This window comes from Serinus canaria, chromosome Z (assembly GCF_022539315.1).
Source record: "Serinus canaria isolate serCan28SL12 chromosome Z, serCan2020, whole genome shotgun sequence".
Classification (NCBI taxonomy): Eukaryota; Metazoa; Chordata; class Aves; order Passeriformes; family Fringillidae; genus Serinus; species Serinus canaria.
This window is the reverse complement of record NC_066343.1, coordinates 41,583,172-41,594,252: the sequence shown is the minus strand read 5'-3', so window position 1 is coordinate 41,594,252 and position 11,081 is coordinate 41,583,172.

Genomic DNA, 11,081 nt, shown 5'->3' with positions numbered 1-11,081 from the left:
TTGATGTCACCAGGCTGAGGCCTCTCAGAATAAAAAGAGAAAGCTGTGAAAAGAGGCCCATTTAATTTATACATTTAAGTGATGCTGTTCTAATTCACCAGACTAGCATTTTCATTGTTTTCTGCTTTGCATCCTAAAGGCAGGCTTACACCAGGCAATTATGAATGGCTCCTCTGAACAAATAATTGAAATTCTCTAGTTGTGGGATATGGTTAAACAATGCCAGGATTGGAGATGAGAGGTCAAATATATTCCCATTGGCACCAGTGAAGTTACAGGCTACTCTTTTCACTTGCCTTGAAGGATGAGTATTTGTAATCATTTGTTTTAACAACAGTTAATAATGTAAGCTGCATGATAGAAAGAACAAACATGAAAATAATATTTTGTATTTGCCTTCAATCTAGAACAATTTTCTTGGGTTAAAATAACAAATCCTGAGAAGGTGGTATGGAAGAATGCTTTGCAGTGTGAAGACTATCTGATTAGAATTAAGCTGGTAAAGATACACAACATTTACAAAACTCTCCTCTTGAAACTGTGGTAAGGAGACAGCTGTAAAAATAGCAATTGATTTTATGTGCAAACACCACTGTTGAATAATTCCACCAAGTTATTGGTGGAGCAATGGCTCTGTAATTGAATATTTTTCCTTTACCTAAAAAAGAAACTGAACACCTGTGGGATCAAGATATAATTTCAGCATTGTTTACCTTGTAAAGCCAATAATTTAGTCTTTCATGAAGCAACAACCCCCGAATTATCCTCAAAGAAATTACCCACATTGTTTTCTAGTGAATTTTGTAATGTAGGAATTTTGTGCCAAAGTTGATCAAAATAGTAGAATTTTGTACATATCCTAAGAAAATCAAAACTCTGATGTGGACAATAGAATTGTACTGCAGAAATACAAATCATGAGATAAAACACATTATCAAGCTGAAAGCTGAAAGGTCTTTTTCTTTCAAAGATTCACTAAAAGAATGGACTGCCTGGAAGAAAAACAGGATAATCCAGAAGTAAAATATACCTACCTTCTGATTCAGAGATATTTATGCATAGTGATCATTGCCTTGCACAAAAACCAGAAAAATTTGTTCTTCCACTTTCACCAAAATACAATATACAGGATAAAATTTACATATTGTTTGTTGCCTCACCTGAGGCATTGTGTCTGTTTCACAAAATACACTTGGTCCAAAGCAAAGTACTGCAAATTCAAGCCATTCAAAACTCAAAACTTCACTGTCTCCCACAATCCCCAAAGCTTTTTATTTGCCCTTTGACAGTATGAACTGCCAAAGTTCAGTCCTTCTTTATAACAACAAAGCTAAAACTTATTTCTCTTCGAAACACAATCTGATATGGATCATATTTATAATCACATTAATTTGAGAGAAGAGAGTTCATAAATTTACCCATTAAAATAATTGGAATTTTTATGCTACTACTCCTACTACCATTGCAGTCCCAAAACTCTATTTTTTTAATTACATGTTTAAGCATCACGTAGACTTAAGCTCCACACTGACAGTTAATGAGTTTAAAGCAGAAAATCTTAGTTTTTCATGTAACTCTTTTTTTCTCCAGTGCTTGACATCCATTTTATATCACCGGCACAAATAAATGTTCTCCATAGACTCCCATCCATAATACAATTACACATTATTTCCTATTTTACAGTGCTTTTCCTGGTTATTAAAATTTATTTCCAGAGATATGTTCTTTATTTTTTTCTGCTTTCTAGTGTGAGGTTAACATGAGTTATACTCTAATTTATGTTTATTAGTGGGTTATAATTCTGACTGCATCTCCATGAGAAACATTACATACTTTCACAACTACCTTTCTGATCATCATAAAACAAATACTGAACAACGAGGAAAGCCTAAAAAATCCCCCCCACCACTGCAAAAACAAAAAAACCAAAAAAAACCCAAAAAAAACCCAAAAAACCCCAAACAAACAAAAAAACCCCAAACAAACCATTCCCCCCCACCTCCATTTTAAAATTGAGGAATGGCCGTCTAAATACAACCTAGATTCTATACTCTGTCACTTTCTGTAATTTTTTTTGCTGCTGTGGTTTGAGATGTAAAAATTTATACTGGAGCACCGTCCCATCTGTGCCAGTCTACGTCAGTGACTTTTGGAACAGAAGGTTAAAAATATTCCCTACAATAATCAGAATAAATTAAACTCTGGGCAAGGAAATGTCACATCTCTGCTGTTGTTACCATCAACATTAGCCCAGTGACTTCACCAGGAGCTGAATCAGTCTCTTGTTTTGGTGAAAAACTGTAAACCTGCCAGTTCTACATGCAGACTTGCTCATATGTTCTGCATTTCTGGAATACAGTCACAATTGCCTATAGATTGTAAATTAGCCACTAAGAATAAGGAGTGGAACTATCCTTTCTCAGTAGGTATAGGAAAACATTAGCATCAGCATTATACTAGTTCATTATACTACCAACATCATGTTAAGAAAACAATATAAATATAGTATATAGTGATACAGTTTATTTAATTGTAATTTATGTGATTTCATGAGAGAATTTGATCAAGTAGTAGAATCAGAATTTCTGCAGGTACTGTAAGACTACAATACCTGTGCTGCTAGTGGCTGGAGACCACTTCAGAGTGGTCCAAAGTCTGCACTCTGTCACACATGGCTGGCAGTCTAGGGAATGGTAGAGTGAATGGCTGACAACTTCCTGTCTGCTGAATTTTCCCCTGAGTAGAACAGCAAAACTGGGAACTGCTAGTGCCTCCACAGACTGCCTCACTTCCCTCCTAATGGATGAAACTGCCACTTTTTTCTTGGCCTCCACAAGGTTGTTTGTTTCTGTCACATACCCTGGCTGCTAGGAGACATTGTTAAGAAAAAAACCCAGTTTGGACATCTTTTGTCCAGTGGGGAAGGGATTTTGGGCTACAGTTTCTATGCACAATTAAATAAAAGAGCAAAGTCCTTAAAGACGGAAAGTGTTAGGACTGGCCACTTTGCTGTGTCCCTTCATCTGGCTGGCTTAATTCTTGACCAACAGAATTTTAGTCACCTAGCAAACATCTTAGTGCTATATGTAGCAGAGGACAGCTAATTAATAGCCCATTCCGTGCAGAAGAGACATTTCACTCGCCTTAAACAGGAATCAAGCCATGTCTCCTGCAGCCTGAGTGAATGCTGTATCATGGAGCTGCTGAAAACCAGGATGCACACACCCTCCAGCCACAGAATAAAGAAATGGGGTTTGACACTCAGTCAACACTGGCTATGTCAGGTATCTTACTGAAGGACTTTGATGTATCCCATTATAAAGCAATGTGGGGATTCCAGACTGCTAAATTAGGGCTCTGGATTCTGCCACCTGACCCAGGCATACACATTTTCCTGTGAAGTGAATCCTACCTATGTATATTTAAATAATACTGAAATACTTATACCTTATCATACTTCACTCTGTGCTCTTTTTCTTTCAGCATACACAGAATTAAATAAAGAGATGCAGAGATAAATCATAATACTAGTAAATATTGAGCAGAAAATCTGTAGCCCTATTTGGGTGAGGACTGAAAAGTTAGGCTGCAGTTTTATAGTAATATTTTTCATATTTTTCTCCCTTTGTGCTACTTATTTATGACATGAAAAATCACCTATATCCAAGTATAGTATACCAGTGGAGCACAGAGGAATTATCACTTCCAATAGTTCTGCCAATACAACAACACTCACCTCTGCAGTTGTAGCTGCTGGAACCTCCTTTTGGACTCATCTTATTCTATCCAGTTATGCAGCAGGTCAGTACTAGATCAGTAAGGGTAATCTAGACTTTTCATAACATTGACTCATGATCTTTTAAAGCCATTTATTTGAAAATAAATATGGTACACAGTGTCATTTATGAAAGTGAACACAGATCTTTACTTAGATGACAGCTCATGCCTCTTACACAGTTGTAAGTAGTTAAAGTAAATGCTGTCAGGGGAGAATTTGATTCCAGGAAAATTATTTCTTTCTGACTTGCAATCATCCTTTGGACTGTAGGTTTTCTGAGCTGCCCATGACTAACATTAGAGTCAGAGTTTTTTAATACAATTTATTACAAAGGAGAGATCAGAAATCTTGCAAACAGAATACAGGTGCATGTACTAATGATATTTGTTTATCTTTTGAAAATGCTTCTTAGCGTAATGCTCATCATATTTCCATAAAAGCAGAGTGGTGATGATGTAACTTAGATAGCTTAGTTACTTTGTCATTAAAATGATTTTATGAATAGGATGAATAATGACAACTGGATACCTGCGATAGCCTTGATCTGAAGAGTCTGTTACCTATACACAGAGATCAGAACAGGAATAATATATGTAAAAAAAGTAAAATTAAAACTGATTGGAAACTGCCATAAACCAAATTTGCCAAAGGGAGTTTATAATTGTGGGTAAGGTAGAGTTTTCACAGGCAGGGAGATATATTTGTGACTAGGGATAATTGGGAAGATGAAATCCCGTTAATATCTATGCTTGTGAGCACTGGCAGAGTGGAAACCAATGGGAATACTGCTGGGATAATAGTAAGCAAATAAACGTTTGAGATCTGTTATAATGGGAAGACAAAGAGAGAAAGAAAGGAAAGGAAAGAAAGGAAAGAAAGGAAGAAAAGAGAGAAAGGAAAAAGAAAAGGAAAGAGAGAGAAAGACAAGAGGGAGAGAGGGGAAGAGAAGGAGAAAGAGGGAAGAACGTAAGGGAAAGTACTACATGCAGATAAGGAAGAAAGGAAGAAAGGAAGACAAGATACAGAAGAAAGAAAGAACGAAAGAAAGCAAGACAGAAACGAAAGAAAGAAAGAAGAAAGAAAGAAAGCCAGAAAGACAGAATAAAGAACCAACGAAAGCAATCAGAATCACGCACGACAGAAAGTACCGACAGACTAAGAAATACACCCGACAATCAAGAAGAACGCCAGAACGAGTTTGGATGCTGAAAATACTGTGTGAGAGAATGACAAGAGTTAGACAAGACCTAGAAAGGAGTTTCAAATTCAGCAATATATCAGAAACAGAAATCACTGGTCAAACTGAGGTTGTCCCCATGGGATTCACTGCTGGGACAGTCATAGCAATACAATTAAGCCTTCAGCAGACTTAGATCAGTGCCCATTTTAAGCAAGACAACATCATAAATGTGATAGAGGATACTTTTCAAAAGGGCAGACTCATGAAGTCAGTAGTGGAGACTGCTGAAAGACAATAATGTTCATGTACATCACAAGCTCTTAAACATATGACCCCAAAAACCTGTGGGAAGTCATAATTAAAATGTCATCTTTCAAACTGTTCCCTCATGCAGACTACTTTGGCTTCACAGATTTATACATTGATGAGATACTTGTGTTTATAGTTAAAGTAGGGATCTGAAGTGGAACAAGATGGTTTTCAAATGGTCACTAAAACCGAAATTCTTCCCTTTTAGGAAAAAAACCACAGATTAGAGAATGATTAGAAGGACTTCAGAAGATTTTGGTCCCAAACACAGTTGAGACAAGTTGAAATGAACTCACAACATTTTGGTGTTGAAGAGCACATCACAAAACCAATAAAGCACAGCACAAACACTTGTGACTAAGAAAATTTTCCCAATGTAGGTAAATTTAGGTAAAGTAATTTTCAATTGGATAGATCAAATCCCTATTTTCAAATACTGATATGAAAGGACATTCTAGTTAAAGAGAATGTACAGTATCAACTCACTATTTTGATAACATTTGAAGAATTATTAGAAGTTACATAATAGAAAAGAAGTTGCACATCCCAATTCCCATTAGTGTTACAGTCTGGCACTTATAAAGGTTCTACAAGACTGTACTTTTATCTTTATATTACTGTTGGCTTATATTATTACATATTGGAAGCAGGTGAAATTTTTTTTGGTTTTTGTTTCCAAATCATCCCATATGTTGATTTTTGTAGGAATAGCAAAACAATTTGTTTTGGAACTCAGCAAGAGAAAACAAAGTAATGGAATTACTAAAGGTGGGACCCTATAGATTTACTTCCTACATTCTCAAGAGCATATGACTCATATGTGCACTCAATTTTTCTTTCAGTTATCACAAACCATCCAATTCTTTCGGTTTCGTGTTTAATGAAAGACGAAGAAATTTCTTTTTTTTGGACCTAAAGTCCTCTGGAAAGGTGGAGGCTTGAAGAGAAGAGGAATTACAGATAGAGAGTCTGACTACACAATTTTTTAAGGTATTTTGTGAAGGAAATTAGAGAATAAAATGATAATATTAATGTAACCAGTACCACACAGCCAAAGACAGCATGGGAACTATTTTAGATTGAACTATTAGGTCATAAGTGGATGAGACTTTATTGATTCCATATATGGTTAAATACTGGAAATTGTGGGCCAGTTATTACCAACAGGCCCTTAGAAACACAAACTAATTAAAAAATACTTCTGATTCATCAATTCATGGACACACACACAGAAAAAAAACCCCACAGAACTGAGAGATTAAACCTTGAAGTACAATTTGCACTGATGTTTATGAGTTCTTTGGCTAAATAAAATCAATTTAAATTAGTCAGTCTTACTTGGAGTAAATCTTAGAGACTAAGAGTATATTATCTTTCTTTAAATTGATAATAAATAGTAGTTACTGAATTTGAAAAAGAGTAATAAAGCTGTTGAACCATTTAATCTTGAACATAAGATCCTGCTTCTAAGAACAAGAGATTGTATAACATACCATAATTTAAATGCATTTTGAAAAACTATTGAAAGACTGACACTAGTTCTTATAAAAACTGATAAATATGAATGTGAAAATGAATAAAATATAAGGTCATCAGCAGCTTACCCTATTTTATGAACTTTGATCATGTAATAGAGTTTGCATTTGCTTCTCAGATCTGAATGGAGATGGAATTCAAGATAAGATATTAATCATAATTAAACTGACTATAACAGGTCTATGCCAGCAAATTCTTAACGACAGCAAAGAATGCTTAGCCATAATGAACTGCTTCATTCATTAATTTCCTCATTAAGGGGCCCTCCACTTAATAAGTTCAGTAAAAAGTTGATATAATATTGTATTTGTATTCTCTTTTTTATCAATTTCCACTTTGGTGGTATATTATTTGGAAAATGAAATAAATAATCTAAAACATGTAATTGCTTGTATATATTCATATAGTAATTCCCTAAGCAATGCTGTGTTTATAAGTTGTCACTGTGCATATTAATTTGTCATACCCACCAATCTCATGTTCATTTATTTACTACTATTCATTGAGAAACAGATTAAAAAGGACATGCTGCCCCTTCTTTGAAAGTTTTAATAAGGCCAAGTAGGCCAAACAGCATATTCCAATTGAATCCTGCTGGTTGCCAGGACTTGAAAATTACTCATTACTGTTCTCCATGATTTAATATGTTTGTATGCATGATTATTTATGAATATATGTTAAGTGATAGATAAAATAACACTTTCTCATTTGGATATTAAAATGTATTAATTGTTCAGTATGTACAGGCTCATAGGAACTTGTTGAATACCACTAATTAACTGAAATGTGTGTCATATTGATAAAAACTGGTGACAGCCCTGTGCAGAACAAACAAAGAATGAACTAAAAAGACATCTTCATTTTCCTTATTCTTCTCCTCTTCACTCCTTCCTACCACCAAACCAGGCCCTCATACCTATATGCCCACTACCCAGAGAATTCAGGAGCTAAGCTTTTGTTTTCCAGAAAAATAGCAGCACACACACTGCATATGAACAAGTAAAAAAGCATATTTTTCTCACCTCCTCCAACAACTAGCAGAATCAAAGAATCATTAAGGCAGAGAAGGCCTTCTTGAGATCATCTCTGGGAACCTACTGCTCAACTAATGCTACCAAACTCAGTTTTGAATGCTTTCACAGAAGAAAACTCCACAGCCTCTCAGTGCAGACTCTGCTGGTGTTTGGCCATCCTCACAATATAAAAATATTTTTATGTTCAGAAAAAAGTCATGGTTTTTTAATTTGTGCTTATAGACCTTTGTTTTGCAGCAGGCAGAAGTGCAAGGAGCCTCTCTCCCTCTTTTTTCATTCCCTCTCTTATGCATTTACACACGTTTCATTCTCCCTTTGTTTACCAAGGTAGTCACCTCATTGCAGAAGTATTTCAGGTTTCACTGGAAGTTGAAAGGGTAGCCAAGAAATGAGATAACTCTCTGCTTCTTTTGGCACTAGCAGCAGAAAAAAACTGATAGCAAAAAAAATGGTGTAATTGCAATCCTTGCATGTCTTTTGTTTATAATTTCTGTGTTTAAGACTAGGGAAGAAGAATTGAGGATTTAATTGCAAAACCGTGTAATTTAAACTATATTCTCAAAAAATAAGATGCTGTGCAACAGATTTTTTTCTGACAATATGAAATTCTAGGCCTAAATCCATATGCTCATGGAAATATGATTCTGGTGTACAGTGGAATGTGAAGAAAATTATCTCCTGGACTCATTCAAGACCTTGAACTATTAACAGTAAAAGATCTAACTGCATTTTCTTTGTTTGGCCAGAAGTCCTGCTCCTGGGAAGGATGCATTTCTGGGAACTGAAGAGGAAGATGGTGTACACCTAGTGAAAGGTATACACCATCTGAAAGTGGAAAATACTATAAAGCAGTGGACATTAAGTAGTTTATGGAGTTAAAAGAAAAATATATGGAACCAACATTTGAATCTGAAATGCCTTTAAGCTTTTCAATGCTTTATTATGTGCTTTATAACTATATAAATATATACAAGTAAATATATTTTAAAATTTTTAAATTTAATTTTCCAAATAATGTATCACTGCAGTGGAAATTGATAAAAGAGAATAAAAAATACTATTAATTACACTGTACTCTGGAAGAGCAAAGTGAAATAGTTTCTACCCAGCGCAGATTCTGATGAACCTTAATGCAGCCAGTTAGTTTAATACTTCATAGAATTCAAGAATAGGGTTCCATGGTAATTCTGTATGAAAGTCCTTACATCTTGAATTAAGCAACTCTTTCCTGCACTTCTTTTTAATAGTAGGACATGAAACAAAAACCAGTAACAACGTTTATAAAGCAAGGCTTTCTATGAAAGGAAGACTGTCTCAAAACACAACCTTAGCAGAAATTAGTGCGTTTGTTGCCCTGAAGAAAAATTAACAGTCTGAACTGCTTGTGGAAGAACATACTTGACTGGGATTCCTATTCAAATTCTTAATTACTTCACATACCTGAAAGGGGAACCTAGCAAACTGATCCTACCATCTTTAACAGACAACTAGATAAAAAGTAACATCTTCCTGCAGTTATAAACAAAAACACACCGATTATAAATATTTTGTGGTTTTTCTCTAAATTGCAGGTCACTGCAAAAAGATGTTGAGATAATAAATCTACCGAATAAACATATTCTCCTGGCACTCAGCAGGGGCTGGCTTGGGCTCATTTGTCTCCAGTTCATTATCTTGTCTGCATTATTCAGTAGTCTGGTTCATGCTCAATGGGCTTCAAACAACTTTTAACAGCTAAACTCTTTTTCAGTTTTGATGCACTCTCTCACTTTATAAAACAAATTTGAAAGTTGCCCAAATTGCTATGGTGAATTAATGTCATTAATGCTTGTAACTGAGTGTTACTTATTCACGTGGTATTGTGAATGTTCAACTTGGAATCAGCTAACATACGTGGCAAATTTCCAAAGTTTACATTTAAGCATTGTTAGATTCAGTTTCATATATGAATAGCAGTTGTTAATTCAAAAGACTTGTGCTGCATCATTTATACATATATATGACTATTATTGTTTTAAAATTATAAAATATATATTATCTTATTTTATATACAAAGATCAACAAAACACATTGAAATAAAACTCTGAACAACAAAATATTTATTTGCATATATTTATAATTTATTGACATGTAGCAGTACTTAAAATACCCGGAATTATCTATTCCTAAAACATGACTTGGACATATTTCAATCTTATGGTGCCAAAGATATTTTTAATACTCTTTATTGGGTTTGCATGGCAAGGTTTTGATAACAGGGTGACTAAAGGCGTGAGTGAAGGCACTAGAATGTTCCTCCATTCTTCCATGTCTGACTGAGCCAATGCCAGCTACAAGGGGGACCTGTCACAAGCCAAGGCAGAGCAAATCAATGATTGTGCTAGTGCCGTTGAAATGACTTATTTAGGGAGGGAGGAAAAAACCCTGCTGCACAAAATGAAGCTGAAAGAGAGGAGTGAGAACATGTGAGAGAACAGCCCTGAAGACAACAAAGTCAGTGGAGAGGGAAGGGAAGGAGGAGCTGAGATTCCCCTGAAGTTTGTGATGAAAACCAGGGTGAGGGATACTTGAAGAATATACTTGAAGAAGATACAAAGAGAATGGAGGAAAATCTTGGGAAGCCAGTAGCTGTGTGAGGACATGAATTTTTGTAGAGTAAATGTAAATGACTGATGGTTTGCAACAAAGCTTTGTTGGGATGTGGGCAACTGAAATGCATGCAAAATTAAAGGACATGTTATTAAAGAGATGAAAAAATAACACCAGGTTTTAAAACACATATGGGCTGCAGACTTGAGTTTTCTTCTTGCAATTGAAAAAAGCATAAAAAATGTGAATGTACATATATTAGTACTGTTTATTAAAGTATACCTCTTCACCAAGACTAACTTTGTATCAAGAAAATACAGAAGAGTTTTAATACTGGCCAAAAGGGCCTTCTAGGTTTTTGGCACTTTACGCTCTGTGAAGACAAAAATCTATTATAGACTTTTCGGGTAGGGCAGCTAGAGATGATGGATTTGCTTCAATGTCACTGGGACATATTCAATGGAACAACTACACCTTAAAATATTTTAAAAATTTATTTTCAAATGTATCATATCCTCAAGTGGTAAAACCTGTTTTCTGTGTAGATGTCTTTGGATAACAGAAGCTGTGATGCATTGGCTTATATCATTATTGCCCTACTGATTAGGTAATCCAAAAAGCAATTGTGCTACTACAAAAGTGAATCACCCTCCAG